General features: G+C 37.6%; 1 protein-coding gene across 3 annotated transcripts in view; it reads left to right on the top strand.

Annotated features, from left to right (window-relative positions):
- Window positions 1-20,007, top strand: part of LOC103690886 (uncharacterized) — a 109,117-nt gene that overhangs the window by 58,471 nt on the left and 30,639 nt on the right. The window lies entirely within an intron of this gene.

Below are 20,007 nucleotides of genomic sequence, written 5' to 3'. Positions count from 1 at the left end.
TCCTTTTGAAATATTGGATTCTGTGATTTTTAATTTACTCACAATGTTGCACAAACCGCCACTATCAATTTTTAAGTACAAAAATAATTTCATAGCCAATTATAGTCAGACACCTGTTTCTTCTTGTGTATCATCTATCTTCCTATTAATCTATGTAAAACTTTTGGTCTTTTGATATTAGACTCTTTTTTATTGTGATTACTGTTGTTTTGATACTATTCTTATTATTCCTAGTATTAATTCTTCTCTCATATATCTTGATCACCATTCCTCCTTGTTCCCCTCCTCCTAGTCCCTCCCTGCACCTGCTTTCTCCCCCAGATCCACTACTCCTCCTGTTTACCTGCTCAGTGAAGAGCAGTCCATCCAGTGATATCAACTGAACATAGCATAACAAAATTCAGTAAGACTAGGACCAAACCCTAATACTAAAACTGTCTGAGACAACCCTGTAAGAGGAAGAGGGTCCCAAGAACAGATAAAAAGGGACAGAGACATCACTTCATTGTGACTAACTGTCAGAGTGTCCCACTGTTAGGAATCCACAAGAACAAATTATCTTTTGCTCAACATCTTTCTGACTTCTCTCCCCTCCAAACAATAAAACCCCTGGAGCTCCTATTCTCTTCTCTACTTCTATGAGATCAATTATTATCCTATTATACATATGAGTGAAATCACTCATTGTTTACTTTTATGGTCTATGTGAGCATGTGTGTGGGGGTGGGGTGGAGTTTGGAACTTTTGGAAACCAGAGGTAGAATTAGTTTGTCTTCTTCATTTTTATTTTTGCCACCTTCATTTTTGAGACCAGGTTTCTCATTGACCCCGAAACTCATGGCTTTGGGTAGATAAATAGCCACCAAGTCCACTTGTCTATGCATCCTCAGCCTTGAAATCACAGATATTCACCAGCACACAGCATTTTATGTGGAGACTGGGCGTCAAACTCAGGTCTTCATACTTTTGTGGCACATCATAGCAAGGTCTTTTCTAATGGAATATTATATTACCCCAACCCCTTTGTCCCCAGAGCTGTTTTTCTGTTTGTTTTGCTCACCAAGGAACAAAATTGACAACAGCCTCTCAAGGAAAATGACACAGAATTGACAATGTAGTCTTAGGGTTATTGTGTGTTTGAGACAAAATTCTGCTATGCAGCCAGGCTGATCTCAAACTTACCATCCTCCTGGTTCAGCTTAATGAGTTCCTCACCATGATCAGCTTTAAGTAATTTTTAATTTTCAAAATTTGAAATATTGTCCAAAGTATCAGAAATTGGATGACTCTTAAAATTATTTTTTACATTTATTGTAGAATGTGTCTATTGTATTTAGTTTTAACTTTTTCCTTCTTTGTGAGATTAACATAAATGATTTGTTATTCATATTTCTTTGATCAGAACTAATTAAAAGATAAGATGTGGGATCAGTTTTTCCCTGGTAATCTAGAGTTAAAGTCCTTTACTCCTGCCTAAACTAGATAGATTTATTAAAACAGCTTCCGAGTTTGCTGGAAAATCGACGCCTTCACCAAGTTCCAGCACAAGACAGGTCTACATTAATTTATGGCCTAGAGAAAGCCAGAATGAATATTCACCATGCACAACCACAACCAAAGGAAAAAAGAAAGAGTTGATAACATCATATGTAATTTTCCCCCTAAGTTTATAAAGCCTGCCAACCATTCTCTAGAGGAAGGGAGGACTATGAAGAGAGATGAGATCAAAAGTATTACTCTCAATTCAGACCTTTCTTCCACAGACAAGGAAACTAGGGATTATTAGTTGATTGTTATCATCATCATCATCATCATCATCGATCATTTGTCTTTTTATTAATTTATTTTATTATATTTATTAATTTTATATTTATCATATATTAATTATATTTATTAATTGTTTTATTAATTTATTTATTTTATGTATATGAGTGCACTGTAGCTGTCTTCAGACACACCAGAAGAGGGCATCAGATCCCATTACAGATGGTTGTGAACCACCATGTGGTTGCTGGGAATTGAACTCAGGACCTCTGGAAGAGCAGTCAGTGCTCTTAACCGCTGAGCCATCTCTCCAGCCCCTCTTTAATCTTTTTTTTTTTTACAGTCCAGTCATTATCCCTTTCCCAGTCCTCCCTCTGACAGTACCTTATCCCATTCCTCCCCACACCCCACCCCTGTCTCCAAGAGGATGTCCCCACCCCCAACCCCCACCCCACCAAACCTCCTGTATCAGCTGGTATATGCTGCCTGGCTGGTGGCTCAGCATCTGAGAGATCTCATCCAGGTTAGTTGAGACTGCTGGTCTTCCCATGGGACTGCCCTCCTCCTTGGCTTCTTCTAGCTTTCTCCTAATTCAACCACAGAGGTCCCAGCTTCACTCCATTAGTAATTATCTGTATCTATCTCATAGTTTCTATTCCAATACTCCTCCAGGCCTTTGTTCTTCAAACATATGTGACTTAACTGTGAATTAACCAGATGGGAAAGCAAGAATGTAGTTATATATTCTCTGGCTGGATCTTATTGGAGATAGCTTTCTTTCTGCATATTTCAACTTTTTACTTTGCTTTTTTGAGTCTTTTCTTTTTCTGGCAGTAAAGTCATGAATTGAGTAAACTGTTTGGCCTCTGTGCTCTCTCCTAAGCTAGGTTCCCCAGATAAATGTGAGCCAGATGCCCATTCACAAACACAGTCTTACAGTCTCTAAACTGAATATTGTATGTGCCATGTGTTTGTTCTGAGTTTTGTTTTTTTATCATCCAAAGTTTATCTATGTTGTGTAATAGCATGTGCCAGTGATTCTAAAAATGCTAGATCACATAAAATGACATCAATATGGAGATGCCTCAAATGTGGGTGACATCTCTGTCCCTCTGATAAATTCCAAATGAAGGAATCAATTCCAAGGGAATTAATAAAACCCATTTTTGCTCTTGTTCCAAATTTAATTAAAACCCTAAAAGCACACATCATATTTACTTGCTTTCTCTAATGTTGCCAAAGTGCTCCAGATTCTTGGATTCCATCAACTTAATTCAGGTGCTACATTCTAGAAAACCTTTTACTAGAGTTAGTATGTGATGTCAGTGGCTCAGAAATCATAGATGTCAAGTGACAACTTTCTCACAGGCAAGTAAAGAGCAGGACTTAAGAGATTTGGTTTAGATAGTATTCCTTCATTTAATTTGTTTAACTAATATCTGCTCATACGTTTTTGAAAATAAATGTACAGATTTTAAGATACTTGTCCTGTGCCAAGCTTTTATCTTGGAACACAAAGAAGGTGTTGGCAAAGGTCATAGTAACAATTGTATGGTATTTGATGAAAGGGGATATGATGTTTAACTGGTCACCTTGGACAGACTGAGAATCACTAAGACACAAACCTCTTAGTGAACTCTATAGTAAGTGAACTGTTGTCTGAAGAGCCACCCTTACTATAGGCAGCACCATTTCCAGGGTGTGACGTCCAGATTGAGTAAAAAGGGCAATGAGGGCTGAGTATCAGAATTCATCTTTTTTCTTCCTCACCGTGTCTACAGTGTGACTAGCTCCCTCAAGCTCCCACTGCCTTGACTTCTCTGACAAGGTGGACTGGACCCTTGAACTAAGAGCAAAAATAGACCTTCTTTCTGTTGCTTTACTCAGGAATTTTGGCAGAGCAACGTATAGTATCTAATACTGGAGCATACATGAATACAACTATAGTTTCACTATTATCAAAGATGTAATGCAGAATCATGAATGTTAGAAGGAAAATTCCATTTCCATAGGTCCATTATGGAGCCATATTATGCAAACATCTGTAGATTAGTTAAGAAGACCCATTTATCAATGTATTGCCTTATTTTCCTTTGGTTAATTTGGATATTTTGTAGACTCAGTGAAGGCAGGCAAATTATTTTGTTTATTGTTATTATGTGTAAGGAGAAGCATGCGTGTTTCATGGTATACATGTAGAGGTCAGAATATAACTTTCCCAAATCCTTTACCTCTTTCCACAGTGGAATATGGGGGAAATTTCGATTCATAAGGCTTTCCCAGCAAGTATTTTCGCCCACTCCTGACTGGTTTCTGATCTTAGAAATCTTGCAGTTTTTCATCACTCTGTGTGATGTGCTGTTACTTATGGGTTTTCCTTAGATTCCTTATCGCATTGAGGAAATTATTTTCAACTCTCATATTGCTTTTTAAAACAAAACAAATTAATCATATTACAGTTCTGTATCTCAAAAGTATGATATGTGTCTTGCTGTACTAAATAAAGGTATTGCACTATTTCATTCTCTTCTGTAGACTGTGGATGGAAAACCAGTTTCCTGTCATTTCCTGAATTCTTATTTAGCTTCTCTTTCCTTCATTTTCAAACCAGAAATAACAGGTAGAGTCTTTTTTTACATTGCATCACTCCAAACTCCTCTTTGGTCTTTTAAACTTTTTGTCTCAGATTTATTAAGATCCAGCAGAAGCAGAAATAGGACATATTTCACTATATACATGTGTATGGTTAAATGAATAGTCACCTATTCATGACATCTAATGGTCACTAATCTTTGTGATAACAATATTAATATTTTGGCATTTAGCAGTGTTAAAGCATATAATACATGACATAACTGTTATACAGTGAATCTCCAGAATGCATTAATCCTCTATATCTGAAAAGTTGGGACCTTTCACAAAGAAATTACACCTGAGTACCTTGCCTCCATCCTCGACAACTGCCATTCTCTTTTGCTATGTGTTCAACCTTTAAAACAACAACAAAGAAACAAAACAAAAAACCAAAAATCTTCACTACATATGTTGCTAATGTAAATTGTACTTATTCTGCCACACTCTGCTTACTTTTCATAGTGCAGTGGCCAAGCCAACAGGTTCATCTATGCTGTTTTAAAAGAGTTTCTTCCATTTTTTAAAAAAATTTCTTCCTTTTTAAAGGTTGAATAGTATCATTTTTTTTTATGGCTGATGACCATAGTGACACACACACACACACACACACACACACACACACACACACTTCTCTCACACACACCATATCATCTTTTCACTATCTACTCATCTTTCAAGAGATTCCTTTTTTAGAAAGTATTTTTAGAATGATTATTTTATTTTGTATGCATCTTTGGTTTGCATGTGTGTATGCACTCCATGTGTATCTCCGAAATCTGGTGCCTGCAGAAGCCAGAGGAAGGCATTAGATCCCTGAAACCAGAGCTATGGTTGCTTGTAAACCACCAGGTAGGTGTTGGAAATCAAACCTGGTTTCTCTGCAAGAACAACCAGTGCTCTAAACAGCTTAGCCATTCAGCCTCCTTTGAGATACACTGAAGTTAATTGTTTGCTATAATAAATCATACTTCAGTGAATATAGATGTGTAGATATCTGTCTCTTTGAGGCAGTGATTTTGTTTTCCTTGCTTATACACTAAGATATAGGACTGCTAGATCATAGGGTAATCTGTTTGCAGTTATTTAGGATAATTAATGAAAACTAAAGGTTTTCTTTCATTCATACTTGCATCAGAACACATTATCTCTTGTTCCTTGGGATGTAACTAACCTATGCTATGTGATGCTAAATGTTTAACTTTTTGTTGACTTAATGATGAGCCACATGTTGAATATATATATGTAAATGTATATGTATATGTAATGCATATATGTATATGTATGCATGTAAATGTATATATGTATATATGATGTATATGCCATTTCGCCATTTCTGTGTCTTCTTTTGATAAATGCATATACAGGCACTCTGGCTAAGTTCCTTTAGCTTTCTTTATGTACTGAATACTAACACTTAGCAGATATGTACTTTACAAATATTTTATTCCATGGACTCTCTCTGAACTCTTTTGATTCCTTCCATTGGAGTGTATTATTAGATTGTGGTGTATTTGATTTTAATCTCGAAAGGCTGTTGGAAATCATCAGATGATTTTTCCCCACCTTTTGATTTTTTTCCTTTTAGTCCATTAATGGGTGTATTACATTGCTTTTTGAAAATTCTTTTATTTTCTTGGATATTTTACGTATTTGCTTTTCAAATATTATCCCTTTTCCCTCTCTCCCCCTGCTTCTATGAGGATTCTCCCACTCCCACCACAGCCAATTCCCAGCTCAACGAACACCCTGGCATTCCCCGACATTGGAGAAACGAACCTTCACAGGACCAAGGGCTTCTCCTCCTATTGATGCTGGACAATGCCATCCTCTGCTACATATGCAGCTGGAGCCATGGGTCCTTCCATGTGTACTCATTGGTTGGTGGTTTAGTCCCCGGGAGCTCTGGATGTTCTGGTTGGTTGATATTGATGTTCTTCCTATGGTGTTGCAAACCCCTTCAGCTCCTTCAATCTTTTCTCTGACTCCTCCATTAGGGTTCTGGTGCTCAGTCCAATGGTTAGCTACAAGCACCCTCGTCTGTATCAGTAAGATTCTGGAAGAGCCTCTCAGGAGACATCCATATCTCGCTCCTGTCAGCAAACACTTATTGGCATTAGCAATAGTGACTGGGTTTGGTGAATGCATATGGGATAGATCCCCAGGTGGGACAGTCTCGGGATGCCCTTTTCTTCAGTCCCTGCTCCACTTTTTGTCCCTGTATTTCCTCCCATGAGTATTTTGTTCTATCTAAGAAAGACTGAAGCATCCACATTTTGGTTTTCCTTCTTCTTGAGCTTCATATGATCTCTGAATTATTTCTTCAGTAGTTTGAGCTTTTGGGCTAATATCCACTTATCAGTGAGTGCATACCATGTGTGTATGTGTGTGTGTGTGTGTGTGTGTGTGTGTGTGTGTGTTTGTGATTGGGTTACCTCACTCAGGATGATATTTTCTAGTTCCATCCATTTGCCTACGAATTTCATGAAGTCATTGTTTTTGATAGCTGAGTAATATTCCATTGTGTAGATGTACCACATTTTCTGTATCCATTCCTCTGTTGAAGGGCATCTGGGTTCTTTCCAGCTACTGGCTATTATAAATAAGGCTGCTATGAACATAGTGGAGCACGTGTCTTTGTTATATGTTGGGGCATCTTTTGGGTATATGCCCAGGAGTGGTATAGCTGGGTCCTCAAGTAGTACGGTGTCCAATTTTCTGAGGAACCTCCAGACTGATTTCCAGAGTGGTTGTACCAGTCTGCAGTCCCACCAACAATGGAGGAGTGTTCATCTTTCTCCACATCCTCACCAGCATCTGCTGTCAACTGAGTTTCTTATATTAGTCATTCTGGCTGGTATCAGGTAGAATCTTAGAGTGGTTTTGATTTGCATTTCCCTGATGACTAAGGATGTTGAACATTTCTTTAGGTGCTTCTCAGGCATTTGGTATTCCTCAGTTGAGAATGCTTTGTTTAGCTCTGTACCCCATTTTTTAATCGGGTTGTTCAGCTCTCTGGAGTCTAACTTCTTGAGCTCTTTGTATATTTTGGATTTTAGCCCTATATCAGATAAAGAATTGGTAAAGGTCTTTTCCTAATCTGTTGGTTGCCGTTTTGTCCTAACAACAGTGTCTTTTGCCTTCCAGAAGCTTTGCAATTTTATGAGGTCCCATTTGTCCATTGTTGATCTCAGAGCATAAGCAAGCCATTAGTGTTTTTTTTTTTTCAGGAAATTTTCCCAGTGCCCATGTGTTCGAGATTCTTCCCCAATTTTTCTTCTATTAGTTTGAGTGTATCTGGTTTGATGTGGAGGTCCTTGATCCACTTGGACTTAAGCTTGTACAGGGCAATAAGAATGGATCAATTTGCATTCTTCTACATGCTGACCTCCAGTTGAACCAGAACCATTTGCTGAAAATGCTATCTTTTTTCCATTGGATGGTTTGGCTCCTTTGTCAAAAATCAAGTAACATAGGTGTGTGGGTTCATTTCTGGGTCTTCAGTTCTGTTCCATTGATCTACCTGCCTGTCTCTGTACCATACCATAGAGTTTTAATCTCTATTGCTCTGTAATATTGCTTGAGGTCAGAAATGGTGATTTCCCCAGAAGTTCTTTTATTGTTAAGAATAGTTTTCACTATCCTGGGTTTTTTGCCTTTCCAGATGAATTTGAGAATTGTTCTTTCTAACTCTGTGAAGAATTGAGTTGGAATGTTGATGGGGATTGCATTGCATCTGTTGATTACTTTTGCAAGATGGCCATTTTTTAATATATTAATCCTATCAATCCATGAGCATGGGAGATCTTTCCATCTTCTGAGATCTTTGATTTCTTTCTTCAGAGACTTGAAGTTCTTGTCATATAGATTTTCACTTGCTTGGTTAGAGTCACACCGAGGTATTTTATATTATTTGAGTATATTGTCAAGGGTGTCATTTCCCTTCTTTCTTTCTCAGCCTGTTTATCCTTTGAGTAGAGGAAGGCTACTGATGTGTTTGAGTTAATTTTATACCCAGCCACTTTGCTGAAGTTGTTTATCAGGCTTAGTAGTTCTCTGGTGGGATTTTTGGGGTCACTTAAATACACTATCATATCATCTACAAATAGCGATATTTTGACTTCCTCCTTTCCATTTGCATCCCCTTTTTGACCTTCTTTCATTGTCTGATTGCTCTGGCTAGGACTTCGAGTACTATAATGAGTAAGTAGGGAGAGAGTGGGCAGCCTTGTCCAGTCTCTGAATTTATTTGGATTACTTCAAGTTTCTCTCCATTTAGTTTGATGATAGCTACTGGTTTGCCATAAATTACTTTCACTATGTTTAGGTATGGGCCTTGAATTCCTGATCTTTCCATGACTTTTAACATGGGGTATTGAATTTTATCAAATGCTTTCTAGGCTTTTGTAACAGGATCTAATGAATTTTTGAATTTCCTTGGTTTCTTTATCATATCTGCCTTTTCCTTTCTGATTTTGTTAATTTGGGTATTGTTTCTGTGTCCTCTGGTGTTAATACTGAGAATTAGGTTACAATGAATCCAGGACTGTTTTGATTTTCAGTTTACCTTAGTGATGTATTGTCACCTCATAATAAGAAGGGTGTGGTGGAGCAAACCTGTTCCCTTAATTACCAGGACATAAAAAGTAGAGGAAGTGGAAAAATTGGGTCCCATTATAGTCTTCTAAGACCTGTGTCCAATGACCTGAGTACCTTCTAGTGTATATACTATTCATAGTTTTCTACCACTTCCAAACTATCCCAAGATAGGGCCTAAGCATTTAATATATGAACCTTTGTAAAATATTACATATACAAACATAATCTTATATAGTTTCTATATATCTTGAGAATTTTCACATCTATAAAGGACTAGTATATCATTTTTTGTTTGTTATTTTTTTCTGGCTTTGGATTGCAGTGAAAATGGCCTTATCACATGTGCAGTGAATTTCCTTTTTGATAAGTACTATTTATAAGTACAGGAATTTTAAAAGGACAATTGTTTTTATTTTTAAAATATACATATTAATATATATACATATGTGTATATATATAAAGACTTAGTTATTGTATTTATATGATTACATTGTAGCTGTCTTCAGACACACCAGAAGAGGGCATCAGATCTCATTACAGATGGTTGTGAGCCACCATGTGATTTCTGGGATTTGAACTCAGAACCCTGGAAGAGCAGTCAGCACTCTTAAACACTGAGCCATCTCTCCAGTCCCCTATTATATATACTAAAAGAGTATAAAATGATAGGATGCATATGGCTCCTGCCTCACAACTTTTTGGGACAGTGCATGAGTAATATATACTCATAGAAATCATATTTTATATTTTGAAACTTTACCTTCTCCTAGGATAATGTTATATGGCAAAATCCTCTCAGTGCTGGAAAGTAGCAGTGAACCATAGCTCTTACCTACCTGATATGACAGGAACCAGATGGTATGCAAGAGTGGCTTGCATTGCTATGTTACGATACATGGTAAATAAGGGACATGAAATGTACATCCAAATTACAATATTTCCAGGTTTCATCAGTTTTAACAGGACAATAACTCTGTTACTCTCAGAGAAACATCTCTACATTTGTATATTAAAGTGCTTACTCTAATGAGACAAATTAATATACACATCTCACATAATTACCTACTTTTCCTCACTGTAGTGAGGTCAGTGATAGTCTATTCATCTCACAAATAATACTGAATACACTATTATTAATTGTCGTTGTTGTGGTGGACCTCTTGTTTCTTTCTTCCACTCTAACTCTGTAACCACAACCAACACAATTGACAACCAAGTCAGTCCAGCTCTCCTTTCCCTTCCCAGGGTTGCTGTTGTGAATTGTATTTGATTGTTTAATGATTTTTTATTGTTTATTTTTATAAAGGGTAATGCATTATATGTTTTATCATGATGTCATTGAAGTCTTTTTCTTTTCTACAAGTCTTGTAAGGAAGGTTTGTGCTTTGACAATTTTTTAAAGTCTTTAAAAGCAATGAAAAGATAGAAAAGGAAAAAAGACCAGGAGGGTAAGGATTCCTCTCATAGTATGGTCCACTGACTCTCATTGTACTGCTCCATTTATTCATGTTACCAATAACTCAAGCTTAGGTTTTGCTACTTGAAACTTTATGATCAAGCAGAAGTAAAGACTTGAGTCTGATCTTTGTGTGTGTGCGTGTGTGTGCGTGTGTGTGCGTGTGTGTGTGTGTGTGTGAGAGAGAGAGAGAGAGAGAGAGAGAGAGAGAGAGAGAGAGATCTAGCCTCATGTAAATCGGCATCTTCTAGGGTCTGAAGCATAACAAGTGAAAGCACTTTATTTTTCTCAGTCTTGCCTCATCTCCTTTTGGTGGGGGGGGTCTGGTAATTAGTCTGTTGGGATATTTTATAATGATTTTTTATCTGTATTGGTGTTTTGCCTGTACATGTTACTACACGTGTGTAGTGCCCTCAAAGGCCACTAGAGGGCACTAGATGCCCTGGAACAAGTTACACATGGTAGTAAGCCCTTGTGTATGCTAGAAAGCAAATCCTGGGTCCTCTGCAAGTGCAGCAGGGCCTTTTAACCCTTAGCTATCTCTTCAGTCTCAGTCCATCATTTCTGTCACCAATCAGTGGGTTGTTTGTGTTTAATGCTGCTGGCAAATGTTACTAGGGGGCTATCCAATCCTAAAGCTCTAAGGGAGGGAATTAAAAGCAAATCCACCATGGATTTGCCACAGAGAACGAAATGTACAACCTCCACTCCCCCTTCTGCTCTCTCTTTCATAAAGAGTAGCACTGTTAATGACATTCTTGTAGTATTATCAGTCATGTGCATGGACATCTCAAGGTCAGCTCTGACCTGGGGATTAAGGGACCGTAGATAAGTAAGCAATAATAAGTCAATAATCTAGAACGATGCAGCAGCTTCCTTTTTTCTGTATGGACTCCCTTGGTGGTAATATATAGATTCTGCATCTCTATTAATTATGGTTTAAAACAAGCCTTCACAAAATGACTACCTTAACCATTTTCAAATGTAGAGTTCATTATTATGAAGTACATTCATGCTGTGAAACACATCTCCAGAAAATTTTAATCTGGCTAAAGTGTAATTCTGTTAATAAATATGGCTTGGCTCAGCCCGCAAAAGGTACCTTGTCAGGTTCCACATAGTGGAAGGAGCCCACTGAACCCAGCACCTTGTCTTTCGACCTCTGGACGCATGCTGTGACACATGGGTACTGACTGCTCCGGCCCGCAGGCCCAACAGAAAATCACAACATAAAATGCAAGAAAGAAATCAGAGAAACAAACCACCTGCCTCCTTCCCCATCTGAGCCTCTGTCACTTTCAGTCTTCACTTACAAGGATGAATCCTTTAGATTGCATGTGTATGGGCAGAATCAGCCTCTGGTTTACGCTGTCTTGAAATCCATCATTCTTTTTTGGCATGTGACAGAGGAGTGTATTCTTTTTATGGTCGAACAATGTTCTAGTCAATATGTTTTCAGCATTATTTTAGAGTATATTCCTTGTTCTTATTAAATCATTAACGTGCTGAACAATTTCGGACAAGTACTTCAGAGAATAGCTCCAAGGTCAGTGCACTGCTCTCATAAGGGGTCCTTGCATTTTACTGTGTCCTAAGAATTTCCTTGAGACAAGTAGAGGAGGAAGACTGGAAGTGATGATCCTTACTCTGTGTAGGCCAAGGCTAATGTGTGATTGGGCCTCATGTCTCTTCAGACAATTAAAGATTAAAAAAATAAACATTTAAACCGGAAAAATCTAGAGCGGGAAGATGTTTGTACTGTGTGTGTGTTTGTGTTCTGACGAAAGCACAGTTTGTTTTTTGGCCATTGCATAGTCAGGCACATTGGAATTACATTAATTTACTTTTACTTTAGAAGTAGTTTTTATAGTTTAGCCAAACTTTCTAAAACATACTTTTGGCCAGTTTTTATTAATTTGGGCTAATTATAGTGGCTCTGGTGGTTGCACAAATCTACCATCCCTAATCAGAGTACTATCAGTCTTTCCTGCTTATTTCTTAACACTGCTTTGGCCTGTGGGGCTGTGCTATGAGCTCCATGACTGTTCCTTTTAAATAAGTATGGTCTAGAGCAGTGATTCTGAGCCCATGGGTCTCAACCCTTTTGGGGGCTGCATATCAGATACTCTGCATATCAGATATTATAATTTTTAACAGGAGCAAAATTTCAGCAATGAAATAACTTTATGGTTGGGGGTCACTACAACAGGAGGAACTGTATTAAAGGGTTGCAGCATTAGGACAGTTGAGAAAAACTGAACTAGAGAGAATTTTTACTGGAATATAACTGCTTCCATGTGTGATCTCACTAGAAACTAATTATAAAGGACAAGAACAAACATATATGTTTATGGAGCTAGAAAAAAATGCATGTGGCTATTTTCATGCTTTTGTTTATATATTTAGCTATATTCACTATCTAGATAAAGTTAAAATACTTTATAAGCCGGTGGTGGTGTACACCTTTAATCCCAGCACTCAGCTGACAGAAACAGGTTAGTTTGAGACCAGCCTGATCTACATAGTGAGTTCCAGGACAGCAAGAGCTACATAGAGAGATTCTTGTTCAAAAACAAAAAACAAAACAAAACAAAAATAAAATGCTTATAAGAATTGGGATAAAACATGCTTCTTATTAATGTCATAATGAAATGTGGTAGTTATAGGATTATCCTCAATTAATGAATATATATTTCTTGTTTACTGTTCGTATTTGTAGCAGGAAAATGGGAGAGTGGGGGCCTGAAGGTGAGGTAGACTGAAGTCTCTTGCAATAGCCAAATTTTTTTCAGTGCATCAGACAATTTATACTCTGTGGGTTAATAAGAATCACAGGAAAAAGACTTGTTTTTCCATAGAGACACGTGAATAACAACAGCAGAAATAAACTCACCCCTATCAGCTACACCTGGGAGGTGCATGAAATCTCATTCCAAGAACGATCCTGTGTTTTGAAGAAACTGAGTTCACTCTTGGTTTTCTTGGCATTTTCTCACAAGCACTCAGAATTCCCCTTCCACGACTCCATTCTTGGACTGTGTTTCTACAGTTTCTTATTTGAGATATTTATTAACATAAAGGTTTATATAATGTTAATATAAGAATGTATTAATGAATTTAGAGATTTGAGGGAACAGGTCTGAGAGGGTTACAAGATTAATTCTATATGTGTATGGTAATATGTGTCCTGTCAGTTTATGTGTTCCTGGGATTAAACATCATGACCAAAAGACTTAGGGAGGGAAGGCTTTATTTGGTTTATATTTCCCTGTCACAGTTCATTATTGAGAAAGTCAGGGCAGGAACCCATGTTGGGTCAGTGGTAGGAATCATGGGGAAATGCTGCCTACAGGGCTTGCTCTCTCTCCATAGCTTGCTCAGTGTGCTTTCTTAGATACTCCAGGAACACCTGCCCAGGGCTGGCACTGCCCATATTGGGATGGACCTTTCCAAATCAATTAATTATAGAAACTTGCCTACAGACCAGTCTGGTGGAGGCAATATCTTGGGATCTCCTCTTCCTGTGTGTGACGCTGACAAAAATTAACCAACATGTGCTATGTTTGTATGTGTATGAGGTGCCCTTGTGTAAGTGTTGACTGTAAAGCTGTTTTGTCCATTAAATGTGGATGAGTTAGTACTTTATGGTTTGTATAAAATATTCCTTTGAAGTTCAGCTATAAGGTGATAGATTATGTTAAAGTTTTGATGGCTGTCCTGGATCTCATAATCCTTCCCATTAAAAAAAACAAAAACTAAAACAGCCATGCATGACACCATTATGATCGTGGGATACTGGTTGTTTACATTTAGGGGGAACATTTTATGAGTCTTAACTAAGTGGTCTTGAAATGTTACATTTATAATTTCGGTATAGAAACCCTTAAAGGAGTTTCTGATTTCACACTGATTGGTAGATTATGAGAATCCCCATTTGAGATGATAAGCTTGTTGACAAGAGTTGTTTTGATTTAATTTACCATGTACAATCAATAAAAATTATGCGTTATTGATTAACTAAAAATGACTGGTTAATGTTCATAGAGAATGATCCTATATGATTAAAAATTAGTGAATTACAGACTTTACAAATGTTTATGTATGTGCTTAGATGGATGAGAAGTAAATCTTCATTTTATCTTTAGTCATGTGTATGTGTGTATGTCATATATGTTTAGGTACCTGTGGAGAAGAGAACATTAGATACCTTGAAGCTAGAGTTATAGATTGCTGTGAACTGCCAAAAAAGGGTGTTGGCAACTGAACTCAGGTCCTCTGAAAAAGCAGCAAGTGCTCTTAACCACTGAGCCATCTCTCCAGCTCCAGGAATAAATTTTAATGTCTAGTTAAACGTGTGTCATGTATGTTTAAACATGTATAATACTAGTGCTTTTACTACATAGCGTAGGTTAGCTTCAAACTTACTCTGTAGTACCAGCAGACTTGAATTCATGGTCATCCTGCCTGCCTCTGAAATGTTAGGCTTATAGGTTTGCAACACCCTACCTGGATTACTAGTTCATTGCTAGTAAGTTAAGGATGTACTGCACATTATACACAGGCTTCCATCATAATGTATTAATACTTCCACAGATTTAAAACAACTTGTTTGCTTCACAGAAGCATCAGGGCATAGCTGAACCATATTTTAGCTTTTAGATGCTGTTGATAAAGCTTTTGGCTTCTTTGACTCCTATGGAGATCATTTCTCACCTTTTTTCCATTTCTGAGACTAAACTATTAGCTGTAAGTGCTCTTCAGTTGATTAGATTATTTTCAAATGGGCTCATGGGTGGTGGAAGGATGGTAACAATAAGGACATACAGGGACAAAATTTGTCCATTAATGAAGGGTGCCATTGTTGGTTTCTGATTCATTTAAATGTCGTATCAGCTACAAGAACTCAGATTATTGGCTTATTAGAGAGAAACATACTTCATTGTGCTCAAATTAGAGAACTATGATGTAGGAATGACTGCAAGAAAAAAGACTGAGACTTTAAGTGTGACTGACACACCCCTTATTTCACAGGGATAGATTATAAGATAGTCTAAGGTATAGGAAATCATTTGACTTGACATGGGGAGGTGGAAGTGGGAATCTGTGGGTACATAGTTATTTGGATCTCCTAGATAAGATCAATTTAAGAGGCATAGAATTGGAGACAGGAAGCTAAGGCTATCAGTAATTTTATAGTAGTGGTAAACTCTTTTCTATTTGAGAAGGCCCAAGTGTTTCAAATTCCTCCAAAGGACATGGTCAAGATTGACACAGCAATAGCAAAAACATACTTCTCATACCAACTTCTTAGTTAACTGTTGTGGTAAGACACTTGCTGTGATAAATACATACTCTATTGTTGAAAGACACTGATTTTTTCCTTTCCCCATTTACCGTTTAATTCCATGTAGGAATTATAACATGTTCTATATTAGATAATCTTCGGCATCATTTTTGCTTCATGTTTTGTAGTAATATATTGAATTTTGCTGGGCCTGTTAGTTTTGATGCTTTAAATTTTTTAAAATGATATTAGAATTCTTTGGATATTCTACACTAATAGTTACTTGGTGTCCTGAAACTTGCAGATCTTTTATATTAATTTGTGATTTATTACTGTTGAGTCTTTTAATTGAATTGTTTATCATTATGTGAGTAATTGTGACCTTTAAAGTGTTACCTTTAAAAACTGTGTCTTGTTTCAGGCTTTAAATATCTTTATCATTTCTTTCAGAATTTCATGCAGTATATTTTCATTCATTCACTGTATTTTAGTCATAACCATATCCACCAACTCCTCTCAGACCTCCCCATTACCTTCCTACTCACTCAACTTCTTATTTTGACAAGGCAGTCACTCTTAACTCTTTGAGTCCCATTTGTGCAGCCTAAATACTCTTGAGGATGGGGGCTGGCCCTGGAGTGTGATTGATCTGCCAGAAGTCACACCCTCAAAGAAAACTGATTTTCTTCTTCCTGGCAACAATTAGATGCCAACAGTTCCTTAACTAGAGGTGAAAATTCATGCCTACTGGCTTGAGTTCTGTAATGGGATTTTTGTGTGGTTTGAGCTTTTGAAGATGTTGTGCATGCCAATACTTAAGTGTGTGTTTAAAACATCTTATGTGTCTAGAAAACACTGTTTTCATATAGTCACTCATTACCTCTCTTATAGTCTTTTCTCCTCTCCTTCCAAGACGATCTCAGAGCCTTGAGGCAAGCAGTGTAATAAGGATGTTTATGGGTTTCTTTAAATTTTATTTATTTGTTTTAAATTTATTTTTACTACTTTTAATTATATGTATGGTCGTGTGTCTGCTTCTGGTATGTGAACATGAAGACAAGTGCTTGAGGAGGGCGGGACATCACACATCCTGGATGTGGTATCACAGGCAGCTGAGAACCTCCAGAAGTGGATGCTGGGAACCAAACTCAGATCTTCCGCAAGAGGAGCAAGTGCTGTTACACACTGAGCTCTCTCTCCAGTCCTTACGCTTTTGTTCCATAGTCTCATACAAGCACACAATGTGTATTGATCAAATTTCCTCCCTTTTCTCTCCTCCCCCTCCTCTTCAGCATTTTCCCTCTGAATCTCATGCGCTCTTATTTTTGATACACTGACTTCACTAAGTACTGCTTGTATAGACATGGATGTAGAAGCACCTTCAAGGGGATGAATGGCTCTCAGGAGCATTATCTCTGAAGAAAACTCACTCTCCACAAGTAGCCATCAACATCAATAGCGTCTCAGCCAGAGTGGAACTTTAGGAACAGCTAGGGTGACTAGTTTGATCTTTTTTTTTTTTTTTTGGTTCTTTTTTTCGGAGCTGGGGACTGAACCCAGGGCCTTGCGCTTCCTAGGCAAGTGCTCTACCACTGAGCTAAATCCCCAACCCCGACTAGTTTGATCTTACGTAGGCCTTGTGTATGCAGCCACTGCCAATGAGAGTTTGTGTGTACAATGGTGCTATCATAACTGGCAAATAGTTTTTCACAGCGTATGTCCACTGCCTCTGGCTCTCACAACCCTTCTATTCTGTATTTTTGATTTAGTGTCAATATTAGGATAGTCAGCAGTAGATAATTGTTGGGAATAATAATAAGAGATTAGAGATAGCTAATTAATAAGCATTATTACAAGGCTCACAAAATTGAAAGAATCAAAGTTTAAGATTAAATTTATATTAGCATTGATTATTTTTAAGGTAAGAAACACAGGTTATATAAATGCCACTAGCTGAAGCACACAGTGTGTATAAAAATATTACAGGAGTGCAGTATAATATTTGAGGCCTTTGCATTCCCTTGCCACTGACTTGCACTCCCTCATCCAGGGCAATTTCTACTCCTGAAAGCTTCTTTCTTGGTATTACTTACAGACAGCATTTATTTAGCTATCCATGTTGTGGCTCTGCTGTAGCTTTTCTCTGTTCAGGTACATGGATACTTGCCATTGCTTTAGTTTCCCTCTGTATTCAGTGAAGGAGCATGCTGTAGAGATTTATGATGTGCGAGCTATCGAACACAGCATGCAACCTTGGGATGTAGCAGAGCTAGAGCATCGAAGTTTGTGTAAGCCTGCACTGTCATTTTCAAAATGATGAATGTGCCTGGTAACATATTTTCAAGAGCATATCTTCATTGTTAAATGATTTATGTATCAGATTTTTAAAATCCACCCATCCAACTATAAACATCTTGGTTGAACTGTATGTTTTTCATTACACCCAGTATTCTCAAAGAATTAACTTTGAGAATTTTTTTTCCACCATGTCTATTGCTTCCGTGAATTGCCTTGTCATTGATGTTCCCTAGTCAAGCTTCAGAGAGCCTACTCAAACAAGTCCATTCCGTCTCCATTATTCCTGAAAATTGACATCATAAATGTGTATAATGTATCACTTAATGTCCTTTGGTACTGGCTGATTCTGTCACCCTCTCCAAACAAGTGTATTAAATAAGAGGAAAATGTGGAGGCACTCATTCAATAAGAAATACAACTTAATTTTCATTAAAGAGAGCTTCTGTAAGGTGAAGGGCATGGGAAAGAAAACTAGTCCCTTCTCCCAGTAGAAGACAAACATTAAGCTGATACAGTCATTACACTGAGTATGTATGGTATCCCAAATGAGGTTCAGATGAACCACACAAACAGCTGAAAATGTGGTTAGGCCTAAGCATTGATTTTTTTATATGAGCATTAGCTTTGCTAACATTTATTTTTTATTAAAAGCTCACATCAATTTAGGATTACCAATTCACTGGCTTTGGTTTTTAACTATGCATTGTCTGTATTTAACCATATATAAATATATTCTTATTTAACCTAAAAGAGGATATTTCTCTGGCTCATTGCTAAATTTCCAGCTGCTTGAACACCTACTTTCAGCAGTTTCAAATTACTGCTAGTGTCCGGCTGAAAGTTCAGATGATTTTAGATATTCAAGATTCTCGTGTTTGCTGGGCAAGATGGTGCATACATGAAGAACAGTGAGATCGTATGTTCACAGTGAGTCTGAAATACATTTTGAGTTCCAGGCCAGTGTTGATTGTGTGAAAACGTGCCTCAAAATGTTTAGCATTTCCATCTTTATGGAATTCCGTGTCTCAGCATTCCATTCTTTCCTTGTTTGGATGCAGACACACAGATGTATAACCCTTTGAATACTGTACATGATCTTCATGCAGTTTGGCAAACCCCTAAGTAAAATCTGGTTTTGAAATTGAGTGTTCTTCTTTTAACTGGAGATGAGGGTCACCTTTAAACAATAGCTAGGGGTAGATGACAAAACAGGCTTTTCCCTCAGATTAAAATCTTATGCTGAGGGTCCATCTTGGAACAAATTTACAGCTTGCAACAGCCATAAGAGCTGCAGCAGCCACATAGTCTAGGAGCACTGTGAAGAAGTTAAGTTCATTGTTTTCCACAGACCAAATACCAGTTGATGACCCATGCAAAGGGCAGAGGTGTCTCAGTTCAGGATATGGCAAAAGAAAAATGACATCTCGAAAGGGACCGAGTGCCTCGGTCTTTACATCAGAATACCCAACCATTAACTAATGTGAGGAAATCTGAGGCTCTCATTTTCAAATACAGGCAATCTATAACCTTAATACTAAGAGATAAAAGTGTATGAGAGTCTTTTGGTGGTGGTGGTGGTGGTGGCGGCACACATCTTTAATCCCAGCACTCAGGAGGCAGAGGCAGGCAGATCTCTCTGGTCTACAGAGTGAGTTCCAGGACAGCCAGAGCTACACAGAGAAACCCTGTCTCTAAACACAACTTCAACAAATATATTAGAACACAGATTTAGGATTACAGAAATAGTTTCCCAGGAATACTGAAGGGGCAATATGTTGGAACCTGAGGGACACAGTATTATGGTGTAAATATAATGCATTTTCCCAGATCAAAGAGTCGACATACTGTGTGGTATGGTGTGTCATAATGCACTCTTCAAAGCTATATGGAAATTATGGGGGTTGACAGATTATGCATAATAAAGGAAGTTTTGGGTGGGGTCTAAAAATAGTTTTGTTAAGACACAAAGCATAAA

The sequence above is a fragment of the Rattus norvegicus genome, chromosome X, assembly GCF_021556685.1.
Source record: "Rattus norvegicus strain SHRSP/BbbUtx chromosome X, alternate assembly SHRSP_T2T, whole genome shotgun sequence".
Classification (NCBI taxonomy): domain Eukaryota; kingdom Metazoa; phylum Chordata; class Mammalia; order Rodentia; family Muridae; genus Rattus; species Rattus norvegicus.
This window is presented reverse-complemented; position numbering and strand designations above follow the sequence as displayed.